Source organism: Fukomys damarensis, unplaced genomic scaffold (assembly GCF_012274545.1).
Source record: "Fukomys damarensis isolate Sample0158 unplaced genomic scaffold, DMR_v1.0_HiC HiC_scaffold_18, whole genome shotgun sequence".
Lineage (NCBI taxonomy): Eukaryota > Metazoa > Chordata > Mammalia > Rodentia > Bathyergidae > Fukomys > Fukomys damarensis.
Window position 1 is genome coordinate 30302271 of NW_022900930.1, and position 25713 is coordinate 30327983.

The 25713-nt window shown below is 35.4% G+C and overlaps 1 pseudogene; it reads right to left on the bottom strand.

Moving 5' to 3' along the window:
- Positions 1–5206: 5206 nt before the first annotated feature.
- Positions 5207–18766, bottom strand: LOC104866078 (annotated as a pseudogene).
- Positions 18767–25713: the final 6947 nt, after the last annotated feature.

Sequence of the window (25713 nt, forward strand, 5' to 3'; positions counted from 1 at the left end):
CCAATTTTCCTCTTTGAAATTGAGATACATAACATTGTGTAAAACCTACAGTATCTGTAATGGTCTCCCAGATTAACTAAATTCTATATCTGATATAAGGCAAGATAAAAAGTACAATAATAAAATCTTGAAATTTACAAAATAGAACTAAATGTCCAGAAAACTAAATATTGAGATGCAAAAATACAGTACCTTTTTATTTTGTCCTTTTAAACAAGAACAATGTTTATTGATTTCATAAGATGTCAATATGGGTGCAACCTACTTGCTACTACCACAAAATTTAAAATATGTGTTGACCTACAGAAAATAAAATATTTATTTACAAAGTATTTGAAAAACAAAGACTTAGAAAGAAAGAAGAAAAAAGATATCCCCACCTAATGCATAACCTTTATTCCCAATTTAATGATTTACATTTTAGACCATAAACAGGGTGGAAAGCCAGTTTTGTATAGTAATTTTTTCTCTTTTATAGTTTTAGGGTTTTTTTTACTTCTAAATTGTTTATAACGTTAAGTTCTATTACTTATACTAGCGTGCAAGTACTAGTCAGCTATACATCACTATGACAAAATAATTAGAAATTTAAGAAAAACTTAAAAGAGTGAACGTGGTTTTGGCTTGTGGTTTCAGAGGTCTCGCGAGAGGACCCTTTGTTTCCATTGTCTCTGGGTCCGTGAGAAGCACCATTGCAGAGAGGTCGTGAGAGAGCAGAGCTGCCTGCCTCCTGAGGTCAGGAAGCACAGAGACAGAGCCAAAGTGCCGGTGCCAGAAATAATAGAGATGGGAACAAGTTAAAGTCCCTAAGGGCATCTCCCCTGACCTACGCCCTCAACAAGACTGTGCCCCCGCTTTGTTCACATCAGTTCCCAACAGTGTCATCAGATTAATCCACTGAGGGGGCTGGAGACCTCATGATCCGGTCACCTTCCGAAAATCCCACTTCTGAATGTGTAACCTTTTGGGAGACTTTTTTTTTTTTTTGAGACAGGGTCTCACTATGTAGTTGAGACTGACCTGGAACTCACTATGTAGCCCAGGCTGGTCTCAAACTCACAGCGATCCTCCTGCCTCAGCCTCCCATGTGCTGGAATTACAGGCGTGCGCCACCACACCGAGCTGGCGGACATTTTAAATTGCAATTTATGATAAAACTCAATCAAGGAATAAGTAACAGGGAAGCTGGAGGATCACCAGATATGATACATGAAAATGACTCATGAACTAAGTTATTTCAGTTCAACAGACAAACGCCTAACAGAATGGAGGCCAAATATTTGTTGAATTAAAATATTCTACTAGGAAACACACACATCCTTCTTTCACTACTACAGTATTGTATCTACATCTTGCTGCTGTTACAATGCAGGGTTTCCATCCGATGAGAGAACCACAGAGAAGCCAAGCTTTTGATTTAGAATACCTCCTATGGATACCTGAGTGTTACTTGGTAAAAAGCCCAAAATTGTCTTTAGAGCCATTTAAATCCTCACTGGACCTTCACAATTTGCATAGACATCTGCATAAATATATACTGTATCTTTAAATAATGCCCATAAGTATCAAAATATTCTTATTATAACAGAAATCCTAGGAAAATGCTCAGTTTTCTACATCAAAAGAAGCTCTTTCCTGATGAAACCGAGCAATGAGGATATTGACATTACCTTAATAAAATTAGTGTCGATCTAATACATCCTCAAACCTGAGACAAAGAACACGGGTCCACTGGTCATGGCCTAAGTGATTTCTTACAAGAATAAGCAATACAGAAAATATGCAAGACATTTGACAGGAGCTCCTCAAAACCACAGGGCATGGAGAACAAGAGAAGAACATGAGGCTGTAACTGGCAATCTAATGCGGCAACTAACTGTGACATAGTATCTTTGCGGGGAAGTTGAAACACAGAAAATTAGACTAAAACTCAGGAAATGGTGAATAAGGCACAGTATTAATAATGAATGGTCAAATTTTATGTTAAGTATAACAATGTGCCCTATGAATATAAGATGTAAATAACAAAGGAACCTCGGTGTACAATATAGGAAACTCTCTACTATCAAAATATTCCTGTAATTCTAAAACTTTTTAAAACTATAAAACATAGGCGTGCATGGGAGCACGCACCTTGTAATACCAGCATTCAAGAAGCAAAGTCAAGAAGACTACAAGTTCAAGGCAAGCCACGGCTACGTGGTTGTATACGAGTTCAAGGCCAGGTTGGACTACATATGGAGATACTTTCTCAAAAAAGCAGCAAGATTTGTGCTATTATCTGTTTGTTTCTTTTTTTTTTAAGAATCTTTTTGATTTATGTTTTTTACTCTGAGTAACTACTTTGAAGATAACAGTACAGTGACAACTATTGTTTTTATCTTGATTAGGAAATTTTGTTTCATTTGTTCATAAAATAAAACATACATATATGTATTTGTGTATGTAAAAAATAAAATTTACTTTAAAAATTGTTCAATCATTTAATACATTTGCAGATATAAAACTTAGCAAACTATCCATCTAAAATCTTATTTAAAGTTCTTATCTCATATACATGCACATGTGCATAAGCACACATACATGAATGCACATATACCCACTCTGTGTGGGGTTAAAGAATACCTATTTGTTTCACAGAGTAGAGTTGTCTGTAATCTCTCTTCAATATAAAGTTCTTTGAAAATAGAATGACTGCTTTGTATTTGCAGAAACAAAAGCTCACTCACCCTATCTGTGCATTATGAAGCTATTCTTTCCCAACTAGGGATACAAAGAAATGCCCAGGTCTGGGAAGAAATTTAATGAGAACTGTTTCTGTAGCCATTCCAATGGAAATTAAGGTCATCACAAGCCTTCTTTGATGCACAATTTAGAAATATTTTTTCTCCATTTTATTGGGTTCATTGCATGGAAGATATTTTTAATTTATATTCAATTCATATTTTAGATTTAGTTAAAGAGAACATCATGTTTTGTTCCAAACTAGACCACAAAAATTTTATAATATCATTGATCCTTAAAAAAAATAGAAACAAAACTTTTGTATGTAGGGAGGGGAGAGGGCTGGAAGGGAGGGAAGATGATGAAAATAAAAAGATTATAGTCTATTTCAATAAGAATATAGATAATTTACATTTAAACTATCTGTACCAAAGTATTATTTAATGCCATGAAATTTATCCATGTAAAGTGAAAAAAATATATTATTTATCCTTAAAGACTGGCATGAATTTTGGCTTTCATGAATATTTAATGTTTTTGAATAATAAAAAAGGCCTCTAATGATTAGCATATATACTATGGAATAACAGATGTTATATATAACCTGAGGGAAAAAAAGGAGCTGCCAAATTGAATACATCAGTTTCTGAAATTCTGCAACTCATTTTTCTCAATTTTTTTTGTGTTAAATGTTTTAAGAACAAGTAATAGCTTGAGTCACTCTGCATCATCATTATTATTACCAATTATTACTTAAAGCATGAGTAAAGATTGAGTCTTTCAGAAAATCTGAGACAAATAGCCAATTAAAGCTGTAAATATCTGCAATACTGTTATGCACACTAATAGTTATTATTTAATTACTAGAAGTAACAGGTGGAAAATAAGACCCCCGCATGTTTTCAAAGTTATCTGTAATGTCCTCATTATTTTTTATGTAAAAGTAATATTCAATGACTATAACAAGATAAAGCAATAAAATTGTGTTTCTTTTGCAGACTGAGAATAATGAAATGTTAACTACAATTTCCCATACAAACATGAAACAATATTGATACAGAATAAACACCCTCGCAAATAACTGATGGGTGAGGAACACACACCAAGTCCAACCAAGGCAAAACACAAACTGACAATTCTTGGGGTTATTGATATTTAAAGTTGACACACTTGCTGTATTTAAAAATTCCTGTAGAAGCTTATGGTAAATTGCTTCTATTTCTGGACATCACAAAGAAGGCATATTACATTATAAACTGTTAAGATAACTCTTAAATTTGAAATTATTACACCACATATTAAAATAACTTTAGACAAAATGCCTTCTTCCAGAAATTAGCTGGTTTACTTTAAAAATTTTAGAATTACAGTGAAAAATGGGCATTTAAACTCCATTGTAAATGGTTATTAATTCCATTATGGTATTATTGATGGGCATTAATTGGCATTAATTCCATAATGGGCATTAATTCCATTGCAACCAATGAAAAATTAAGACATTATTTATGTATTCCTTATAATGTTTTTCTTTACTGGGACAATTAATTTTCAAAGTAAATAGGTATTACTGGAGAAGTTAGTATGATGGTTATTTACCAATTTCTTCCAATGGAGCAGAACTTAGAATTAGATCATCAACGTGAAATATATTCTATGCTGTAAGCCACCCTCAATATAGTGTATGGGTATCTGCAAAGGTTTAACCAGTTGGGAGAACAATCATTTCTGAATGCATGAAACGCAATATTTTCTTTATAGTATTTATAAATATATCATTCGATACTGCTTCCTGTTGTGTCACATACCGATATGGCATCGTACAACAAGCATCAGATCTTTACAAAAGTGAATCGTTTTAAAGAGTAGGTAAAATAAACAGCAATACCCATTTTTAGGCATACAGATTATAAAACTGAAGTTTACTTTCCTTTGATCAGTTTTGCATATCAACAAAGAAACAAAAATCAAACAGGAATCAAAATGGCTAAATATGCAAAAAATCGTTATTCACAGTGACACGGCTGCATAGAATGCATTATTCTATGTTTATTCTTTCCAAGTGTTGAATTTGAAGATAAAAAACATTTGCTTTCTACAGGTTCACAAAACAGCATGATAACAAGAACAAGGAGAATGCAACATAGACATTAGTTGAGATTAACAAACCATAGCCCAATGCTTTGTCCACTGCAGTGTTTCCAAATCCAAACGTCAGTTACAGAAACCATTTCACATCTTTCCTAACACAGAAAATGTTATGCCTGCCTTCCCAGAATCCAATTCTTTATAGGAATACTCTTCCCTTTTCATTAAAATCCATATGAGTATCACATCTAGTCCATCTTTACAGCCAAATTTAATGTCACTATTAAAGAAAGCAAACTGGATGGTATTCACATGTATTAGCATCTATTAAGCTGTAATGGCATGAAGATATCAGTATAAATCAGTAGTTTAAAACTTTTTCCTTAGCAATCAGGAACTAACCAGATGACATTGCTGATGACCCATTTACTGATAATTTTTGAGGTCCATTGGCAAAGAAAGATTGTTGGTTGCCCCTTGGGCTGCTGCTGGTTCCATTTATGGTGCTGGAAATATGAGAAAAAATTGTGGATGAGGAGACTGAACTGCAGTACTTGGGCTGGGCAAACAAGAAGAGGTGCAGGGAATACTTCCTGCTGCTCTGTTGGCCTTGTCACTCCCAGAGTCACTTTCCAGTTCTCCAGCATTTGTCAGTCCATCTCTCTGGAGACTAATCTTCATCCTCTTACAAGTAAGTCAAACTCTGTATTTCAAAGATAGTTGGCCATTCCTTCTTCAGGTATAAATCTAGGCAATGTCGGCTAGTGTATATTAACCCTTTAAAGGTTCCTCTTCATGCTTGATGTCCATCCGGAAAGCATTAGGTATGTCCATTTGACTTCTGAGAAACTTTCTTAAGTACATCTCAGTCATTGCTGCTGGGCTTCGTACCTTTTATCATTCACCTCCTCCTTAGACTTTTCTTTGTTTTTGTTTACTTTCTGATTCAATCTGTTCTGTTCAAAGAATTCAAGGGATAAGCTTATTATCTCACCATCGTTATAATTCTCTTCTCTTCATCTGCAAATTCTCCTCTATCTTCTTTAGAGCCATTAGCAGCATCAACTGAAGGGTGAGCTGCACAAAAATCCCTTCTTCATTTTATGTTTGAAAAGCCCTGGAACTAATTTGTGTATGATATCTTGAATTCTTTTGTCTGACTGTATATTCAGTAGCAGTCTGGTTTTTGTCAACTTGGACATCACAGATTGGACAGTAGTTGCTGGTCTCCAGGTAATGCACAATACATGTTTTCCAGAGGAATGTAGATGTTCTATTATGGTTGTGGCATCAATGAAGTAACCTGTATGAAGCACACACATCAGGTGGGGATTTAGCTCCGTGATCTTGATTCCACATTATTGGTCTAAGTCACAGGACGTGAACAAGGAGGTAGAGAAATGAGAAGTTAATAAAATGTCAAAATGGCTTTTGCGCATAACTCAATCCATTTTTGAGTTTGATGTTTTTCATTCTCTTCATTATAAGATTGCACTCATGCTTTCATCCTACAAATATTCATTGTTTTCCACCAATTCACATTTATAGATACTCAAAATACACTTGGAAGCCCAGAAATGTAAAAAAGACCAAAGAATTGCATGTTATATATCATCATTTTAATGTAATAAATAGAAATGTACTTAAAGAAAGAAACAGAAATGCACATACTCCGTATACATGTGCGAGGATTTATGTTGGAACAAATAATCTGAATCTGGCATAGAACTGAAGATCACATGTTTAGTCTTATATTGTGTTACAAATTATTTTCTTTTACAGGCTCAGGCAACACCCTTAATTCCAGCCCTATTAGCCACAAATTCATCATCACTAACAGAAAAACAAAAACTATGAGCATGCTGGGCCAATAAAATTGTTATTTGCAAGCCTTTAAATTATGTTCCCTTTTCTATTTACCATATGCCCGGTATATATTGTCAGTATGTGAGGCCAAATGAAGAATATATCGAAATGAGATAGTTTTCAATTTGCTATGTAGAGAGAAATGGCTCCTGAACCACTGAAATATAGAAACAAAAGATGAATGATTGCTCTCTTCTGGCAAAACTTTACCTCTGAGAACAGAGATTAGAAAAAGTATGCTCTAGATGCTTAACCAAACAATCCTCCACTTTTCCTCATCTACAAATAATTATTTTTTATTGTGCTTCCTCTCTATATTTTTAATGAGAAAATTGTACCTATCTCCACCCATTGTAGTTAATTTATTTTTCTACAAATCTCTTACCCTATTATCATAAGTTCACCATGGGGATGGAATCTTATCTCTCTAGTTTCCAGTTCAATGTTTTCTATATTGGAAACATGCATTTAATATGTTTATATATATATGGCTAAGACATAGAAGCTAATCTGAGAAGGCTATATATGGTATAACATTCTTTAAAAGGCTATAAACACTGAAAAGATATCAGTAGTTACCAGGGAATTCGGCCAAGGGATGGAGGCGTGAACAGGTATGGTATAAGGTATCTTTAGCACAATGAGATCGCTCTGCATGATACTGTAATAATGGATTATACATTGTGAAAACTCAAAGAACTGTATAACAAAAAATTGAGCTCTAACATAAACTATGGCCATCCAAATATGTCTATATTAGATCATCAACTATAACAAATGTAAAGCCCTAGCAAAACATAATAGTAAGGCAAACCTGCAGAGGAATGGGGTGTGAAAGAAAGGGAGGAAACTTGGGAACTCTGCTCTTTCTGCCCTATTTTTTGATAAAACTAGGAGTGGTATACAAATAATACCATCACTTTAAAAAATAAATATGTTTAGGGGTCAGGATTTGGTTTCAAGTAACTGAGCAACGTTTAATTCTTTCTTAGACTTCACAACTGCCATTAGAATATTTTAAGACTCTGCATATCAGCATATGAAGATTAACTTGGCCAAGAAAGTTTGGGATTCTTAGATTATTTACATGCTGACAGACTGCCAATATCATTACTTGGCAAGCCAAGCTTATTAAGGAATCTTTCCTATTTTCAAACATACTGTACTTGTCTGGCTATCTTCAGCCATACTACTTATCTGCTAATGTTTAAATATGTGAATACAAAGGAAGGGTTTCATATTTATTATTAGTAGTAGTATTTACTTGAAGAGCCTATGCAATTTTAATTATGCAAAGCAATTGCATAAATTTCTTCTACTAGTTTTACTTAAATCATATTTTGACTCAACATGACAATTCTATTTTCACTTTAAATATAAAGCTTTAAAATATTGTCCCAACATATACTTTCAGCTACTGTGTACTGAACAATATTAAACTCAAAAATATTGAAATAATTACATCATTTAAATTATAAATTTATCTTATGTATCTTGTCCTTAAGCAATAAAGTGTTTTTGATTATACGCTAAATGCCAAGGCTTATATGTGGAATATGAAACACAATGAAGACCACAACATAGTTCCTACCATTCTGGAGTTCACACTTTTTTAAGTGAAACTGACAGATGCCTTGACAATTATACTATAGTTCTACAGTGAATGGGTAAGGTTTTCTGTGAATGGAATCCCCCTATAAAATTTCTTGTTGTCACACAGCACAAACTAGAGAATTAGAGCAGACCACCAGATAAGAAGAATTATCAGGGGTGGAAAAGAAAAGATGAAGAAAGACTATTGCTACTACCATACTCTGACTTGAGAGACTTCCACATGTTATGGAGAAAAGGAATTCAGAGGAATGAACTGACTTCAGTCACAAATGAAAGTAATAAGAACAATGTAATTTTAGGTCAAATGTCTCCATGGGAAATGGGCATTAACCCACAGATGTGGGAAATATCTGCATGCAGGGAAAAGTGATACAATGAGGATGAATGTGCATGAGGAGGTCAGCACAAGGTGTGAACCTAAGAAGGCATGGATCAAAACTAAAAGGTAAATAAACATTAAGAGGTTGACACCAATTGACTAGCAAAGGAGGACCTTGCAAAAAAAAAAAAGATGAAAATTGGAGGATATTAAAAGAGTACAGAGTCATAAAATTTAAGGCAAGAAAATATGTCAAGAAGAGATCAAAGGGATCAGATGCTGCAGAGAAATAAACAAAGACAAAAACCACAATGTGGTCCTATGTATTTGGACATTGCAGAGTGGATGTCGTGATTATCTTAAAGAAAATTTAGGATATACTGGTTCTTCTCCCTCCCTTCAGAGGCTACCATCTATCTTTCATTGGTATCCATCATTTATTCATTTGTTCAAATAGACTTAAAGGCCATATTATGTCCCAATAAATGTAGTTCTTTAAAAAGAGAAAATCGACACTTTCTGGTGGTTGAAACACACCAAAGACAAATAGATCAAAATCTCTACCCTCAAGGAGTATTCATCCTGAGATTAGCCAAGACAGGCAATAAAAAATCAGTGAAGGGAAGAGCAAGTTTTAGTGTATTGAAGAATGAATGAGATATTATGAATTTGAGGTAATGTATGTCCATCCATAACAAAAAAATGAATCTCAATATGATTGTGATTATCATCATAGCTTAGCACAATGCATGGTAGACAACTAAGTCCCTCAAGGATTTCTTCAGTGCTTCTAGTGTTTACTCTATTGCATTTGGTTTTTTAAAAATACTTTCTCAGAATTGCCACCTCTCTGTTTACATTGTCCATATATTCTTGTAAGTCGTTTATTTTGTCCACTACAGCCATTTTTCATATTAGCTCTAGTTATTTTAATTTCTCAGTTTGTAATACCAATATCTTTGCCATATGTAAATCTGGTTCAAATACTTGTGTTCTATCTTTAAACTGCGCCCATTTCCTTTTAGTATGACTTTGAATCCATTCTTGAAAAATGGGTGAATATAATGTACTAGGCAAAGGGATTTGCTTTTAAAAGGCCTTTATTGATATAGTAATACAGAACGGGGAGTGTGAGATCATTCTATTGTACTAAAGTTTCAGTCTTTAAAACAAAAAAGAAGTCTATGCCTTTGGACTGTGAATTTCACAGGTAGGTACTTTTAAAGTTCTTGTTTTCTTTTTTTCATCTCTAGATGGTATGGGATGGCCACAGCGGACTGGAGTTCGGTACCCTCCCTCCTATCAGTCATTTGTATTCTAACAGAACCCCAGAAGGTTAGGCTCCCGTTAGTACATAGTTTCTCTAGAGTGCGGGATTTATTGCAAACAGAATACTTTGGAATGTTTCAAAATGGCTTCATTTTCCCTCCCCCTGCTGGAAGTGGAAGGAAATTATTTTTTTCCCTGATAATTGTGAACAGAGTGATGGAGCGCAGGGATTTAAATCTCGTAAAAATGAGGGACTGTCCTCCTTACCTGAGTATGCGTGGATTTAGACTTTCAAGACTTTCAGACTTTTCCATACTTAGCCTTTAGCAATTCATACATTAGTGTTTAGGTTTTCCTACCCCTGCATCAGTTTCTATGAAAATTTCTGCTCCTGGGTTTCTGCTCCTATAAACTGTAATTCATTATATTTGCCGCCTTTCCCTTTGGTGCTGTGGAGATGGGCAGTGGTTTTCCATGTGACTTCAATTTCCCTTTTCTCTAAGAAGAGTTATTGATTTTAATCAGTTTATCCAGCTCGTTACTTGTTAGGACTCAGTGATGATTTTCAAGTTTCTACATGCTGGACTAGAAACCCTTTAGTTTACTTTTTATAGCTCTTTTTTAATCTGTCAAGTAGTAATCTCACTGTTCTAAAAGCCTGAACCACGTATATATCCTTACAATGAGAGTAATAGACACTGGGCATCACGTGCCATGCTAGGCATTGGGACAATATTCCCAGGTTTGCTTTATTAGTATGATCACAAACACCTGCAGATCTTTGGTAACTGTAGAAGTCCAAAGACCGTCATGTGCCCATGGAGAGGTGAGATCACAGACATCCATGCCATTCCATTTTCAATAACCTGGGATTTATTCTCAATATTTCTTCCTGCCTTCCTCTAATCATCACCATGACCACCACCAACATTCCACATACTCTTTTTTTTAGAAAGGTATTGTGAATTGAACTGAAGACCTTTGTACTTAGCTACAGTCCCTCTACTCCTCAATTAAAATGTTTTTGAGACAGGGTCTCACTAGGTGGACTCCAACTTACAATCTTCTTGCCTCAGCATATACTTTTAATGCTCTTTTAAGTCTTCTTTTTCACAGTGAATATTCACATCTGTCCACTTCTTTCTATCATCAGTGCTACTACCATTTAGGATATACTTCTGCTAGGCAACTGTATTAACTTTTTAACCTGGGTCCCCTGTCTACTCTTGTCACCTAGAATCATTCTTCCACATTAACTACAGTGATTACCTAAAAACCAAAATTGTATCATCCCACTCCCATATTATTCAGTGACTTCCAGAATAAAATCTCCATACTGGTTGAATGACAATTCATTTTAGAAACCAAATCTATTTGATATACAATTTTGGGAGTATATTCTCAAACTTCAAAATATACCTTATTTCAAAAAGGAACAACATTGTGGTCAATGACTGATTTGTACAATGCTTTGAAAAAAATTAATGAGAATGTAATTTAAATTTACCACTATGACTAATGTCAGAAGTGCTTATTCAACACCCCTGATAAGCTGGAGTACTACAGGCTAATTCAGAAATTTTAATTGGCAGGGAACTTATGTAATATTTTTCCTCTACAAAAATTTCTCTTCTACCGCTTGTGGTAGATGAACTGTCAACTTGGAACATGCAGCTGAACCAAGTCAGCATGGTTCTTGGCACAGGAGACCCACCTGAGGATTGTTGCCATTGGCATAAAAAGAGAACTGCAGAGGAAGATTGTATGCTATTGACCTTGGTGAAGAAGCTTTCTGTGGCTGTTTTTCCTAATGCAAACTTGGCTATTCTCACTGGAAGAGGAACTTGGGTCCTTGCTATTGCTGGTAATTCTGCTGTTCTCCTCAGGGGAACTCTGGTCTTTACCTCGAGCATTGCTTCCCAGATCCAGTGCAGATCTCTCAGCCTAGTGGCACAGATCCTTTTCCCCACTGGCACAGATCGCTTTCTGGCTACCACCACTGGCCTTCGGGTATTCCCAATGCAGATTTTCGATATGAACTTGCATGAGATGTTGCCTTGGATTTTAGGCTTCTGGCTGGACTTTTGGAGTACGTTGCCTTGGGCCCTAAGCCTTTAGCTGGACGTGTGCAGAGTGCTGCTGTGGGATCTGGGCCCTTGGCTGAATTCTTTAGGTCTCTAGTGTATGGACAGATCTCTTGCACTCCATGCATTTGACTTTTTGAATGAATATTGTAAAATAATTCTTTAAATGATGTGTCTTATTTTAAATGTGTTCCCTTGTACACCCTGACTAAAACATAGTTGTAGTTCTTGTGTTCTGTTTTTTTAATGTACATTTGGGCTGGATTTCTTTCAGAGTGAAAAAAATACTCAATCATTTTGAATGCTTTTTCATTTTTTAAATTTTTTGTTTGAAACAACATTCAGTCATGCCTGCCAAAGTTTGGCTAGGAACATGAATTTTGCAATCAGATGACTTAGGTTCATATACAAGATATAATATTTACTAATTTTAAGAACATAACTTTATAAATCTGTTTCCACATATTAATGTATTATATATAAGCATAACAATCATAACTACTACAATTAGTTATGAAGATTTAATAATGTAACATATATAAAAAAAAAGGCCCACATATTACATTTCTTTCTTAATTCACCAGAATTTTTAAAAGTTACTCTGTAAATCAAGGAAACTATATTGTTTTTCCTATAGTTTTCCAGTTGCTTAATCTTTCTTCTAATTCACATTAATGTTTAAAGACAAGCACACACATATGAGGTGTAAAAAGATGTCTAATTTAAATATGCTATACTTTCATTCTTATATACATATAATGTCTTTATATATATATATATATGTATTTGTTGTTGTTTGTTTTTACTTTTTGTTTGTTTTGGCTTGGTTTGTTTTTTTGAGACAAGATCTAAATATGTAGCTCATACTGGTCTGGAACTCAAAATCCTCTTCCCTCGGTCTCCTGAGATCTGAGTACAGGCATGAACCACCCTCGTGTTTGTATCTCTGATAAGTCTACAAATTTGCAATTCCTGTGAGAATTCCACTTAACTTCTCATGAGGGAATTGAAAGGAAAATAATTCCAAAACTGTGTGCACATTATATATTTTTTCAGATGATCTCAAATGTGGCATTATGAAATTTATGAATTAGAATGGTTTTTAGAAAGAATTCCATTGTAACATACATGGTTTTTACTAACTGCTGTAAGCAACGAAATATTTATAGCATGCTTAATACTTCAGATATTATAGTCAATATTGTTCATTCATTCTCTCATTTATTAATTATACTGACATATTTGAGTGCAATGTGCTTTTCTTCCTTTAATATATGATGAAATTAAGAACTCTTTATAAGATGTGTAAAGGATCCTTATACCCATGAGACACTAAGCCAGGTTCACACTGACATCTATGGGAGGACTGCACCAAGGTATTTTGTCCAGCACACAGCAGCGGATCTGAGGGCTACTTCACCCCGAGAGGATTCCACTTTTGTAGCTGTCAGTGGACAAGGCTTCTGAATCTGCTTTCATCTCCCCGCTGTATTCCCTCTGGTTCACCAGCCAGTCTAGTCTTCCTACACTGACATGGATCCCATCTTAGCGCAATCGAAAAATATAGTAACTTTGTAGTCTCCTCAGAAATGCTCAGAAAGGACTGTACAGTGGACACATGAGTTATGCCTGATCTCACATACAAACAATTTGGTCTACAATCAGATTTTTAGTTTTAACTTGTGACCAAAGATTTGGGTTATGACCCCAATTCCAGCCCCTTGTGCTTCCTGATGGTCTCAGATACAGATATAACCCTTAAAGAGTTCTGGGAAAAACACTGCAACATCCCTGCCTGTGAGGGATTAATTGAAAAATCCTGGGCCAAGGTCTCTCCAAGGACACTGAGAGTCTTCATGAAAGAATTGAGTTTGTAAGTCAAGGGTCCACTGTACCATGAGACACTAAAGAATTTCACTCTCATGTTACCAGATTCTGTGGTACTCTGTTAGTAGAGATAGATTCTACTTTTCCTGAACAAAGAATTGGACAAAACAAGTGCAAAATGTAGTGAGGATTTACATTTATTAAAGACAGGAAAAGTAAAGAAAAAGAAGAAACATTCTCTACAAGTCAAGCCTGGGGCAATTAAAGAAAAGAAATATATTATACACAGTGCATGATGGTCCACTGAAAACAGTTGCCTGCAATTTTATGGTCATAGTGTTTTGTGTCTCCCACTCCTCAGGCTGGCATGAGATCTAGGCCATCCTATCAAACACCTGCTTCAATTCTTGCAAGAAAAATTGAAAATAGTTTTTTCTGATTGGTCCCAGGTGCAGGGCTTTGGGAACTGTTCTGCACATGTGTCCTGGAACTTTGTGATTGACGAAGTGCCCAGCCAGTTTGCCACATACAAATCTCCTGCCTCTTTTCCTACTGAGAAAAATTAATCCCCATAATTTTTTATGAGATGCTAAGGTGCTGGAGATTTCCATCTCCATATAGCTACTTTCTCCTGAAAGGGGTTGTAGGCCCTAAGGACTGGGAATTATGTGCTCTCCAACTACCTTGGGATGCTATGACTCATTGGATGGGTTAAAAGAAAGGGAAAAAAACCTGTCAAAAGGCAATGAGAAATAGTTTCTATATATGAAATTTATCAGGAGAGTAATTTTACTATTAGTTTGGGATGTAAAGTCCAAAGAGAAGGAGCATGGCAGCTTACCATGCTTTCTGTGGAGGAAAAAATATGGCAAAGAGGAATAGACCTAAATTATCAAGAACCTGAGTGCTGTACACATCACAAGATTAATCATAATTTGCATTTAATTAAAAACAGAAGTCTCAATACAAATGCCTGTTCAAGCCGTGGTGAATTAGGGTCATTAGTGATTCTACTTATCTGCACTTAAAACAGTACTGGAGCCTTGTCTATTTACTTGTTTCTCCAACCTTCTGGGGTCTCCACTGCACCTTTGGCTTCATATTCACTGCTTCACACATTTAGTCTCAGAGGCACACTGCCTGTGCTCCCAGGCCTTCCGAAATCTGAGTGGAAGCTTTCCTGATCCCACAACTCTTGCACTCTGCGTGCTTCTAAGACCAGCACCATGTGGATCATGCTAGGGCATGCAGACAGTTGGAATAGTAGACAGGTTTCCTTCTCTCTTGGGTGGAGGGCCCAACTACCTATAAACCAAATCCTGAGAAATAACTTCCCTAGGCTGCCATCGTTCTGGAACATGATGCTCTGGGACTCCCTTCTCCAAACAAAGTATTTTAACTTTTGCAATTTTGAAGCTACAAAGCATGGAGTCCTGCTCAGTCTTGTGATGGCCTTTGGTCATCTTTTCTATTGTCCTCTTCCTCCTGGGAAATCAAGTTCTCCTCTGCTCTATCTTTCTAGTCCACAACTTTACTGGAGCTTCCTTTTTGACCAAACGCACAACATTTTAGATCATAACGCTAGGCTCTTTGCTCTTGATTCTCAGTGTAGGTCTGGCTCAAAGCCCCCAACTGTAGCAATGCTACCGCCTCAATATTAGACTGTGTTGAAATTTCTTCTGCAGGATTAATTAGCCTGCCTCCTTTAATCTCAGTCTTGGGCAAATTCTCTGGACACAAGCAAAATGCAAACAAATTTTCTGCCAAAACATTATACACATCACCTGGAGTCCAATAGACAATGCAGTCCTTCCCAGAAGAAACCTCCTGAGCCTGCTCTTTACTAGTAGCATTTCTATCAGCATTCTAGTCTTTGGAACTCTGAGCAGAATCTCCCATCAAGTGCAGATTAAGCCATTTAAGGGATGCTTCATCAGCTGGCATCTCTAAACATTTCCAGTCTCTTCCAATAAGCAAGTTCCAAAGCCATTCATTTCAAACCACATGGTAGGGTACAGTCACAGCAACAACCCCACTTCTGGCACCAAATTTTGTCTTACTTTTCTTGTTGGGGAGACAAAATACGCAACTCTCAAAGTTAAAGGAAGAGGATAGGTTTATTTGGCTCAAGCCTTGTAGGGTTTCAGTTCATAGTTGACTGGCTCCAAGGCAAGGTGGTGTGGTGGAGAGGAAGTCAGGAAACAACAAAAAAAACTGGCAACAAGCAGTGATTCTCTTTCTATCCTTCATATCTTATCCATGCTACTCACTCTTAGAATGGTTAACTTTAATCCTACCCAGAACTATGCCAAGCTAGTCAGTTGATTAATTTAGTAATCACACACCCTTGACCCCAGCATTACACATTCTAGATCCAGCACATCAAAAAGTCCCACCTATGACTGATAAGGATTTAAGGGATATCTAGTGACAAGGCATAATGAGACCACAGGTGAGCAAGGCCTTATGTATGTACTTAATATAGGAGGATTTTCTTGCAAAGCCTTAGGCTTATTCAATATGGTGAGTTCACACTGGAAAAAGACCACCATGTTCGGAATAAAAATGGAGGAAATTCTGTATGATGAAGCTATTTGCCTGAGTTGAACCACATGCATCTGAACATCTACACTGGAGAAATTCCCCATGAGTTCCAGGTATTTTAGAAAATATAAGGCACTATTTTTGTACTTTCTGCCTTGTGGAGGACAGGTCCCTTGCTCGATTCAGGTCACTGCCAGGTTCTGTTGCATGAACCTCTTCACCTCTGCTGCTGAAGTTCCTGCAGTGTACATTAACTATTCCATTACAATAACAGAAAGCAGATGTTTCTACCCTCTCTCTTTTCCTTTGTTGAAAGTCTGAGTCAATAGGCAATGCCATTCCTTCATTTCTGACAAGGTAAGACATGCTCCTGACTTAATTCTGGCCAAGAAAGTCCAAAATGGGTTATTATTGGTAACTTCCAAAAATTTTACCTTCTTCCAATTTTGGTCTAATTTGCATTGCTACTAAAGACCACCTAGGAAAAGTTTGTGGTCTGCATGTCCAGACAATTTTATGTGTCCAAAGGTCACTATAAGGGGGAAAAGTTATTGTAAACCTAGAGTACTTTACAGAAAGGCATAGATTGGTTCTATTTTTCCCATCAAATGTCACATTATGCTAAAAGCTGTTCAGGAGAAACTGTTTACTGGGCACTGCCAAGGTATTATATACCCTGAAGTCCAAAATTCTGTTTGCTCATGTCATTTGTAGTAAGACTAAAGAGGTAAGGCTGAAACAATTATTAGCATTTTAAAAGTTGGGTGTAATTAGTAGAATCTAGAAGAGACTGCATTAAAGTAGAGGCGATGCACTTTTTATTCAAACTACATCCACAGGGTTTCCATTGTCTAACTATGCAGGATGAGTGGGTACACTCCATAATAGTGTTTTTCCTGGAGTATACATTGTTATCACAGTAAATTAGGTTCAGCTTACTTCAGTAATCATAGCGACATTTGTTGCATAGTCAGGAATAAAAACAGAGAAGTGGGAAATCTCATAGTCCAAGGATATCATTTTTTCTCCCTCTTAGTGTTTCTGTTGGCTCAACTAGAAATGATCTTTATTACTTGCTAATATTTCCTGCCACTGATATGAGGCTGCCCTTCCCCAAGCATACTAGTGTCAACATAAGGTAGCCAGCCACACATTCTGTTTTCTTTGAAAAGTAGATCTAGATTTTATTTGAGCCATTTTTAAAGTTTTATTGAAGTATAAATGAAATGCTATATAACACACATATTTAAAGTTTAGAACTGGATTTATTTTTATGTATAGTATATGTAAACTCATGAAACTGTCATAATCATGTTAGTGAATATATTCATCACCTCTACAATTACCTTATGCATGCCCTTTTCTAATTTTTTCCTGACCTCACTATCCTTCCAAGCAACCACAGACTCCCTTACTTACTAAATAAATTTTCTGGAACTCTATATGATAGGATAAATGTTTCGTTTTTAGTGTTCTGTTTTCCTTCATGCTACCTAATTATTTTGATATTCATAATTATTGCTAGTGTGAATCATTTATTCTATTAAGGAGTGGTGTTTCATTTTGTTGATATATTACTATTTATTAAAAAACATTGTTAAAGGACAAATATCACTACTTTTTAAAGGACATTGAAATATTCCTGGTTTAGGACTGTTACCAAAAAAGAAAAAAAACACTGAATATGTAAATACAAATTGAAATTCTTTGTAATGTACTTACATGTGAAACAAAAAGTTTTTTCTTGCCTTTTTGAATCTATCCCTTGTACCATAAAAATTTTACACAAAGTCACAGTCTATCTTGCATTTTGTAATGGATAGTTTCATATGGGTACATAAATAGAAAGGCATATCTTATGAAATTCCATGAACTCTTTTCCAATATTTTCCATTATCACTGGTTATTTTTGTTTCATCTGTTTCCATTGTGGGGGACCACCCCACTGATTATGCCCAGAGTAGGCTGTGGGCAGTGCAGGCTGTAAAGAGTACACCCTGCAATTGGCTTGTTTATAGAAGCGAGTCTGGCCAAAGCCTACGTACTGAGGTCAAAGTGACTCACACCCAAATTCTGTTTCCAGAGTTTCAACCTTTACTAAGACAAAGTTAATTATTCACCACAATCTGTATTTTGTCTGTTCTGTCCCTAACTCAAAAATGCTTTGTCTTTTCCTTTACAAGCCTTGCCTGCATCAGTAATGTGTTCATAGCAACTTCACGTCCTTTCATGTACCGCTTTTACCTCAATCTATGATGTCACCAATAAATATTGACAGCTCTGAATGTTCAGGGCCTTTATCTATTCAGCCTTGCTTGCAGGGACATCGGTTATCCTGGCTCCCCATTTCTCTGTCTCTTTAGTCTTTCTTCAACGTTGCATCCTAGCAATGAGCAGGAGATGCAAACCTGCTGCAGGGGTCTCTGGCATCCATCGTGTTACTGCTATTTTATTTATTTTCCCAGATATCATGTCATCTATGTATAATAATTTCAGGATGCATTTCTAAAATATGGATGCTCTCATAACTCTAATAGCTATCATACAAAGTAAAAAATATTTTAAAATATTGAAAATTGATAAATTAAATGAACTGATGATTTACTGCTTAAGAAACAAAAACTAGGGCTAGGAATTTAGCTCAGTGGTTCTGCTGTCTGCCTCACAAGCATAAGGTCCTGATTCCAATCACTGGTACTGGAAAAATAAAAATAAAAATAAACTACCAATTAGCAAATGAAAAATATTTACTGACATTTCACAATAATTTAAATAAGTGGTAATATTAGACAGAAGGAATATTACTCTTATACTACTTGATGACACATTTTCCGTGTTCACTTTTTTTTCTCACTGAGTTTATTGATACATTTTAGATATACAGTACAGTTATATTCATCGTTGGGATTTTGTACCTTTACATGACAGGTCTTGTTCTCATTTTCTCCTCTTTCTCCTGCCTTCCCTTCACCCTCTCCTCCCTTCCCTATTTACAAATACTTTATTTCCATTTTCTCATATTTTTTTTCTTTTCCCTTATACCTTTCCCCTACCCTTCCCACTTCCCCTACACCTTTAGCCCTTTTCTTCCTATTTCACATTGTCAATTATACCATTAGGATCTTATGTACCATTTTTTTTTCACACCAGAGAAATCATTTGGTATTTATACATGTGTGACTTATTTATTTCACTTAGGAGTATATCCTCAATAGGTATATGAATGACTCGAATTTCTCATTCTTTATGGCTGTGCAGTATGCTATTTTATAGAAAAACCACATCTTTATCTAGTCTCCAACTGATGGGCAAATGGGCTGTTTCCAAGTTTTAGCTTACTACAAATGGTGCCCCTGTAAACATAGCTGCACATGTATCACTGTGATATGATTCTTTTAATTCTTTTGGAAAGATACTCAGCAGAGGGATGGCTGGGTCAAACGGAATCTCTAGTCCCAACTCTTTGAGGTGTCTTCATATTGATTTCCATAGTGGTTGCACCAGTCTGCACTCTCACCAACAATGGAGAAGTGTTGCTTTCTCCCCAAACCACACCAACATTTGTAATTGGTTGATTTCTTGATAGCAACAATTATTTGGGGGATGAGGTGAAATCTTAGTGTTGTTTTCATTTGCATTTCTCAAATGACCAGTGATGTGGAACATTTTTTCATACATTTATTGATGATTTTACTTCTTTGTCTGAGAGATGTCTGTTCATTTCAGATGCCCATTTTTAAAGTGGGTCTTTATATGGGGGGGCTGATTTTTTTGAGTTCTTTATATATTCTTGATAATAGTTCTTTGTCTGAAGAATAGCTGGTAAAAATTTTTTCCCACATTGTAGGTTGTCTTTTATTATTTATTTATTTATTTATTTTTTTTTTTTTTGTACCAGGTACTGAACTCGGGTCCTTGCACTTACTTGCAAGGCAGGTCACCGAACTGCTGAGCTAAATCCCCAGCCCTACCACATTGTAGGCTGTCTTTTAGTTCTGTTGATGGTTTCTTTTGTAGTGCAGAAGCTTTTTAATAAGATGAGATCCCAGTTGTTGATTCTTTGTGCTAGTTCCCTTGCTACTGGGGATTTGTTTATAAAGATTTTTCCAATGTCTTCAAGAGTTCTGCCTAACTTATCATGCAGCAAATTTAGTGATACTTTTTAATATTTAGATATTTAATCCACTTGGATTTTAGTTTAGTGCATGGTGAAAGATAAGGGTCTAGTTTTAAACTTTGGCAGGTTGAAATCCAGTTTTTCCAACACCATTTATTAAAGAAGCTATCTTTCCTCCACTGAGGATGGTTGGCTCCTTTGTCAAAGATGAGGTAGCTGAGTATATCTGGAGTTGTTTCTGTAACTTCCAATCTACTCCACTGATCCTCAGGTCTGTTTTTCTGCCAGTACCACGCTGTTTTATCACAATGACTTTATACTGTAGTTTCAAATTGGGAAGTGCTATACCCACTGCCATATCTCTGTTGCCTAGAATGGCTTTTGCTATTCTAGGTCTCTTCTGGTTCCAAACAAATTTTTAGATTCTTTTTTCTAGTTCTGTGAAATATAATGTTGGAATTTCAATCAGCATTGCTTCGAATCTGTATAGCAGTTTTGGTAGTATGGCAATTTTCACTATGTTGATTCTTCCTACACAGGAGCAGAGATATCTTCCCATTTTCTTATATGCTTTTTATCTCTTTTTTTCAGAGTGCTGTAGTTTTCAGTGTGGAGGTCTTTTGCTTCTTTCATTGGATTGATTTCTAAAAACAAGCAGCCAACATCATATTATATGGCCAAAAACTGAAAATCTTCACGTTGAAATCAGGAACAAGACAAAGATGACCATTATCACCACTCTTCTTCAATATAGTTCTGGAAACATTAGCCACAGCAATTAGACAAGAGAAAGAAATTAAAGCAATAAAGATAGGAAAGGAAGAAGTTAAACTGTCATTATTTGCTGTTGATATGATACTCTACATTGAAGACCCAAAAAATTCAACCAAAAGACTACTAGACTTAATTGACACTTTTAGCAGAGTAGCTGGATACAAGGTCAACACTCAAAAATCAATAGCCTTCTTGTACACACATAACAGACTCACTGAGAGAGAAATTAGGGAAACAATTCCTTTCACAATAGCATCCAAACAAAAGTGTTCACATTTTTTAAAGTTAATCTGGTATATCTTTTTATTTCAGAAATTTTGCTTTTAGGAATTGAGCCAAGGAAATAATAAGAAGTGTTAAACATGTTACAGATGTGAATAAACTAAATGTATGAAATATAAAGGTACAAAATAGGGTTAGTAAATTAACATATTAAAAGGTAGACATAGTCTCTACATGGATTAATATTTTGTTTTTTAAAATCATACTGTTGCTGGGCATGGTACTCAGCATTCATGAGGCTGAGGCAGGAGGATCCCTACAAGTTTGAGGCCAGCCTGTCTAGCCTCAATAGTGACTTCACTAAACTACGTAGTACTTGTCTCAAAAAACTCAGAATAAAAAAATAAATACAATAATAGTGTTATTAGAATAGCAAAGAAATTCCATTTCATATACAAAATTTTTAAAATATGAATATATTTGTATCATGAATAAAAATCATAAAACTAGCAAAATGTGTATGTTTTGTTATAGGTCACATTTTTTTTCAGCTTTAATTGAGTTTATTGGTACATTTTAGGGATACAGTACAGTTACATTCATTGTTGGGATCTTGTACCTCTACATGACAAGTCTTGATTCTCATTTTTTCCCCTTACCTCTGCCCTCTCTTCACCCCCTCCTCCCTTCCCCATCTACAAACACTTTATTTTCATCGTTTCATTTTTAAACAATTACAATTTAAATTTATTTAATAAATACTATTATTTTATTATTTCTTCATTTTAAGATCTCTGAGGCCAGAATGTCTGAGCCTCATGAAACAAATCACAAAGAACAGAATCCAATTTTTTGAAGTGAATTCCATCTTTTCCTGGAACTAGCATTTAGTGATCTTCCTAACACTTATCCTCGGTAATTTCACATGCACATACCTCTATGATTTAGCCAGAGAGTGACATTTTTATGAAAACTATTGTCATAAAAATATTAGCCATCTGAATTTAAAAGTAACTAACTTGCCTCTGGTTACAGAGCTAGTTAAATAGTATGCAAAAATGTGTTCCCTGCTCTTTTTATTTAGGAAGACTTCCCTTCTAGTTCTTTCTAAAACTCATGCAGAAAATGTTAGCACTACCTAAACATACAATTTTGTTTTGTTTTGTTTTGTTTTTTTGAGACAGGGTTTCACTATGTAGTTGAGACTGACCTGGAACTCACTATGTAGCCCAGGCTGGTCTCGAAGTCACAGCAATCCTCCTACCTCAGCCTCCCAAGTGCTGGGATTACAGGCATGCACCACCACGCCCAGCAACATACAATTACTTAATGCCAAAGATTTATTCCAAGTATAAAATTCAAAATTTTGCTTTGGTATATATTATTCTGTATTTATCAAAGATTTTTCTATAAATATTCATTCCAACACAAATCAGAAAAAATGGCAATGGATAGTGAGCATCAGAATATTTTGCATTCTCGAACAGATAGCAGAATAATGTGGTGATGAGGTATAAGATGAGAGTAGTGTCATATTTTTCATTTCTGCTATTTAGAAATGGTATGCAATCAGATACTGTAGCATATATCTCTATTGAATAAATTTAACATCTCTGTTCCCATTTTCCCTTTTCAAATTTGGAAAAAAAATAATAGTTCTAACCTCATAGCATCATTGTAGGGAACAAATCCAATAGTGTGTTAACTTCCCAATGTAATACCTAGTACAGAATTAGCACTTGATAAATGCAAACTGACATTGTTATTACTGTCATCATTGTATCATCATCATTATCCCTATTTTGGAGCTCAAGGAAAGAAATATATATATTCACATCAAATGTCTATGCTCCTGAATATAATAAACACATAAATTCCTGACCTAATGTGAGATTTTTTAGTAACTTTCAGCACTTCTTTATTCCAATACATATTCACCTGGAACAGTTGCTCTAGGTTCTAGGTATGACCCAATTAATACTGACTTAAGAGAAGACATTTAATGTTAATTGTGTTAATCTACTCATCTATGAAATAAAAAATTAGAACAGATCATAAATAGCAGGCTCTATCCAAGTGAAGTTTTGAGATTCCTTCTTGGCTAATTCTACTTTATGGTGAACAATTAACATCTTTAGTGGAAAATAAAAAATACTCTACAGCAACAGTTTACTAAAACTGTTTCTAGATCTCTCATAGAATTACTGCATAATTTTAAGTCCAAAACATAACAGGACACAAAGACAGTGGTTCTATTGTCTAGGATAAATTACTAACTGGGAAAATCAGTGGAGACACTAGTGCATTCCTTGGAGTTGATCACCTGCCAATGCCTTTTGCCTGGTGAATCATGTTTCACCTCATCAATCCTGATAAAAATTTCTATAGAGTTTTAAAGTGATATGTGGCAGAAATATCCTTTTTCAGAAGGGGAAAAGCTTTTTAAAAATGAGGAATGGGTGAAGGGAGGGCAGGGGTATGGGGAAAAAATGAGAACCAAGACCTGTCATGTAAAGGTACAAGATCCCAATGATGAATGTAACTGTACTGTATACCTAAAAAGTACCAATAAACTCAATGATAAAAAAAATTTAAGAAATAAAAATGAGGAATCTGTACATTTTATGTAAAAGTACCCATAACAGTGAAGAGATGTCCAGAAAAAGAAACTGGATTTTTTAGCTTCCATTTCATTGTACATAAGGAAAATGAGAAACAGTGATATTAACAAATGAGGGCTCTAGAAGGAGCTGTCTTATCCTTCCTTTACTTATAGCTGAATTGCCTTAAAACAAAACCAAATAAGATTAGTCCAATTTCCAAAGTGTTTTCTCTTCAGAAAAAATTAATAATAGTCCTATTCTCTTTTTCTTTTTATTGAGTTTATTATTCTTTACACACAATGAAACTGAAATAATTGGATTTTCCTTCAGAGTGGATCACTAGGAAAGGACCTGATTTTATCTTGTTATAAAACCAGTCACCATTGCTAGAGAGTTGTCTTTTCTGAACAGTTAGTGGGCCTCAGAGTAGAGGGAAACTGGTTCTGGAGCAAGGCACTGTTTGGGGAAACTTCTGCTAATCTCTCCCTCTTTCTCTCTCTCCTCTTTCTCTCAATATTTCCAAGCCAACCTGTTGCCTCTAATCCCAAGGTGTACCAAATGTTACTATCACAGTTACAGTTAAAACTATAAGGTCTATCAGTGGGAATTTTTCTATCATTAATTTTATAAATACTTACATTGTAATTTGTAGTTTCCAAGAGTTAATGGGTTTGGGGATGTGATAGTGTGCTTTCCTAGCATGTATAAGAGTCCAACAAAGTTTGGCATCAGTTAGGAAAATTCAGTTCCAAAGCAGAATGCAAGCAAGCCAACATATTTACACAAAAGCAAAAAATCTTGAAAACATAATTTTGATTTCATGGTTCAAGTGCAAAAAATGATAATTTGAGTTATGTTATGGCCAAAAATATTTTTAATATTTTAATAATATTCTATTTTAAAAAGGAGTGTCTAAAAAATACATTTGTCCAACTTCCCTTATTACATGAGCCATACAGCAAATTAAAAGATGAAAGGCTGCTCCAATCAAATATAGATCCAGAAACCCTGGAGTGCTCCAAGATCAGTGAGAGAATGCTTATAAAATGTACTCTTAACAGACTACAAAGTACAACTAATGAGTGCTGTTTGTCATTTTTAGATCATTCTGAAAAAGCCACTACTTAAGACAGTTCCAGGTCAAAGACAGTAACCTGTGTACATTCCATGTTATCTTAAAAGTTAAACTAGTTGTCTCTATTTGAAATAAATGTGTCTGCTAGAGGTTCTGACATAAAGATGACCAGTTCAGCTGCCAAATACTAACACATATTATTTTTATAGTTGCACAATCTTATACAAATAATAGAGGCATGTTACAAATGCCATAGTATTAGCAAATGTTTGTAGCTTTCATCTTTTTTCTCTAGTGATTTTAACTATTGTGTTATTTGGCTACACTAATTCCAAGGGTAGCAAGTTGATGAACAGGATTAACCACCACAATCTATGTTCTTAGCTCAGCCTTTTTCCGACCCACTATCGCTGTTGGCTCCTGTCATTTTCCATTTTGGCCAGGATTTAGGTAGCTCTGACAGTAATGCCTACACTTTCATGGTGTGTGAGGGAAGGCAGGAGAAAGGACAGGAGGGCGAGGGAGCACTTTGGAAAGGAAGGACAGTTAGTTCACTCAGAGGAGCTCTCCAATGTACTCACACCCAAATG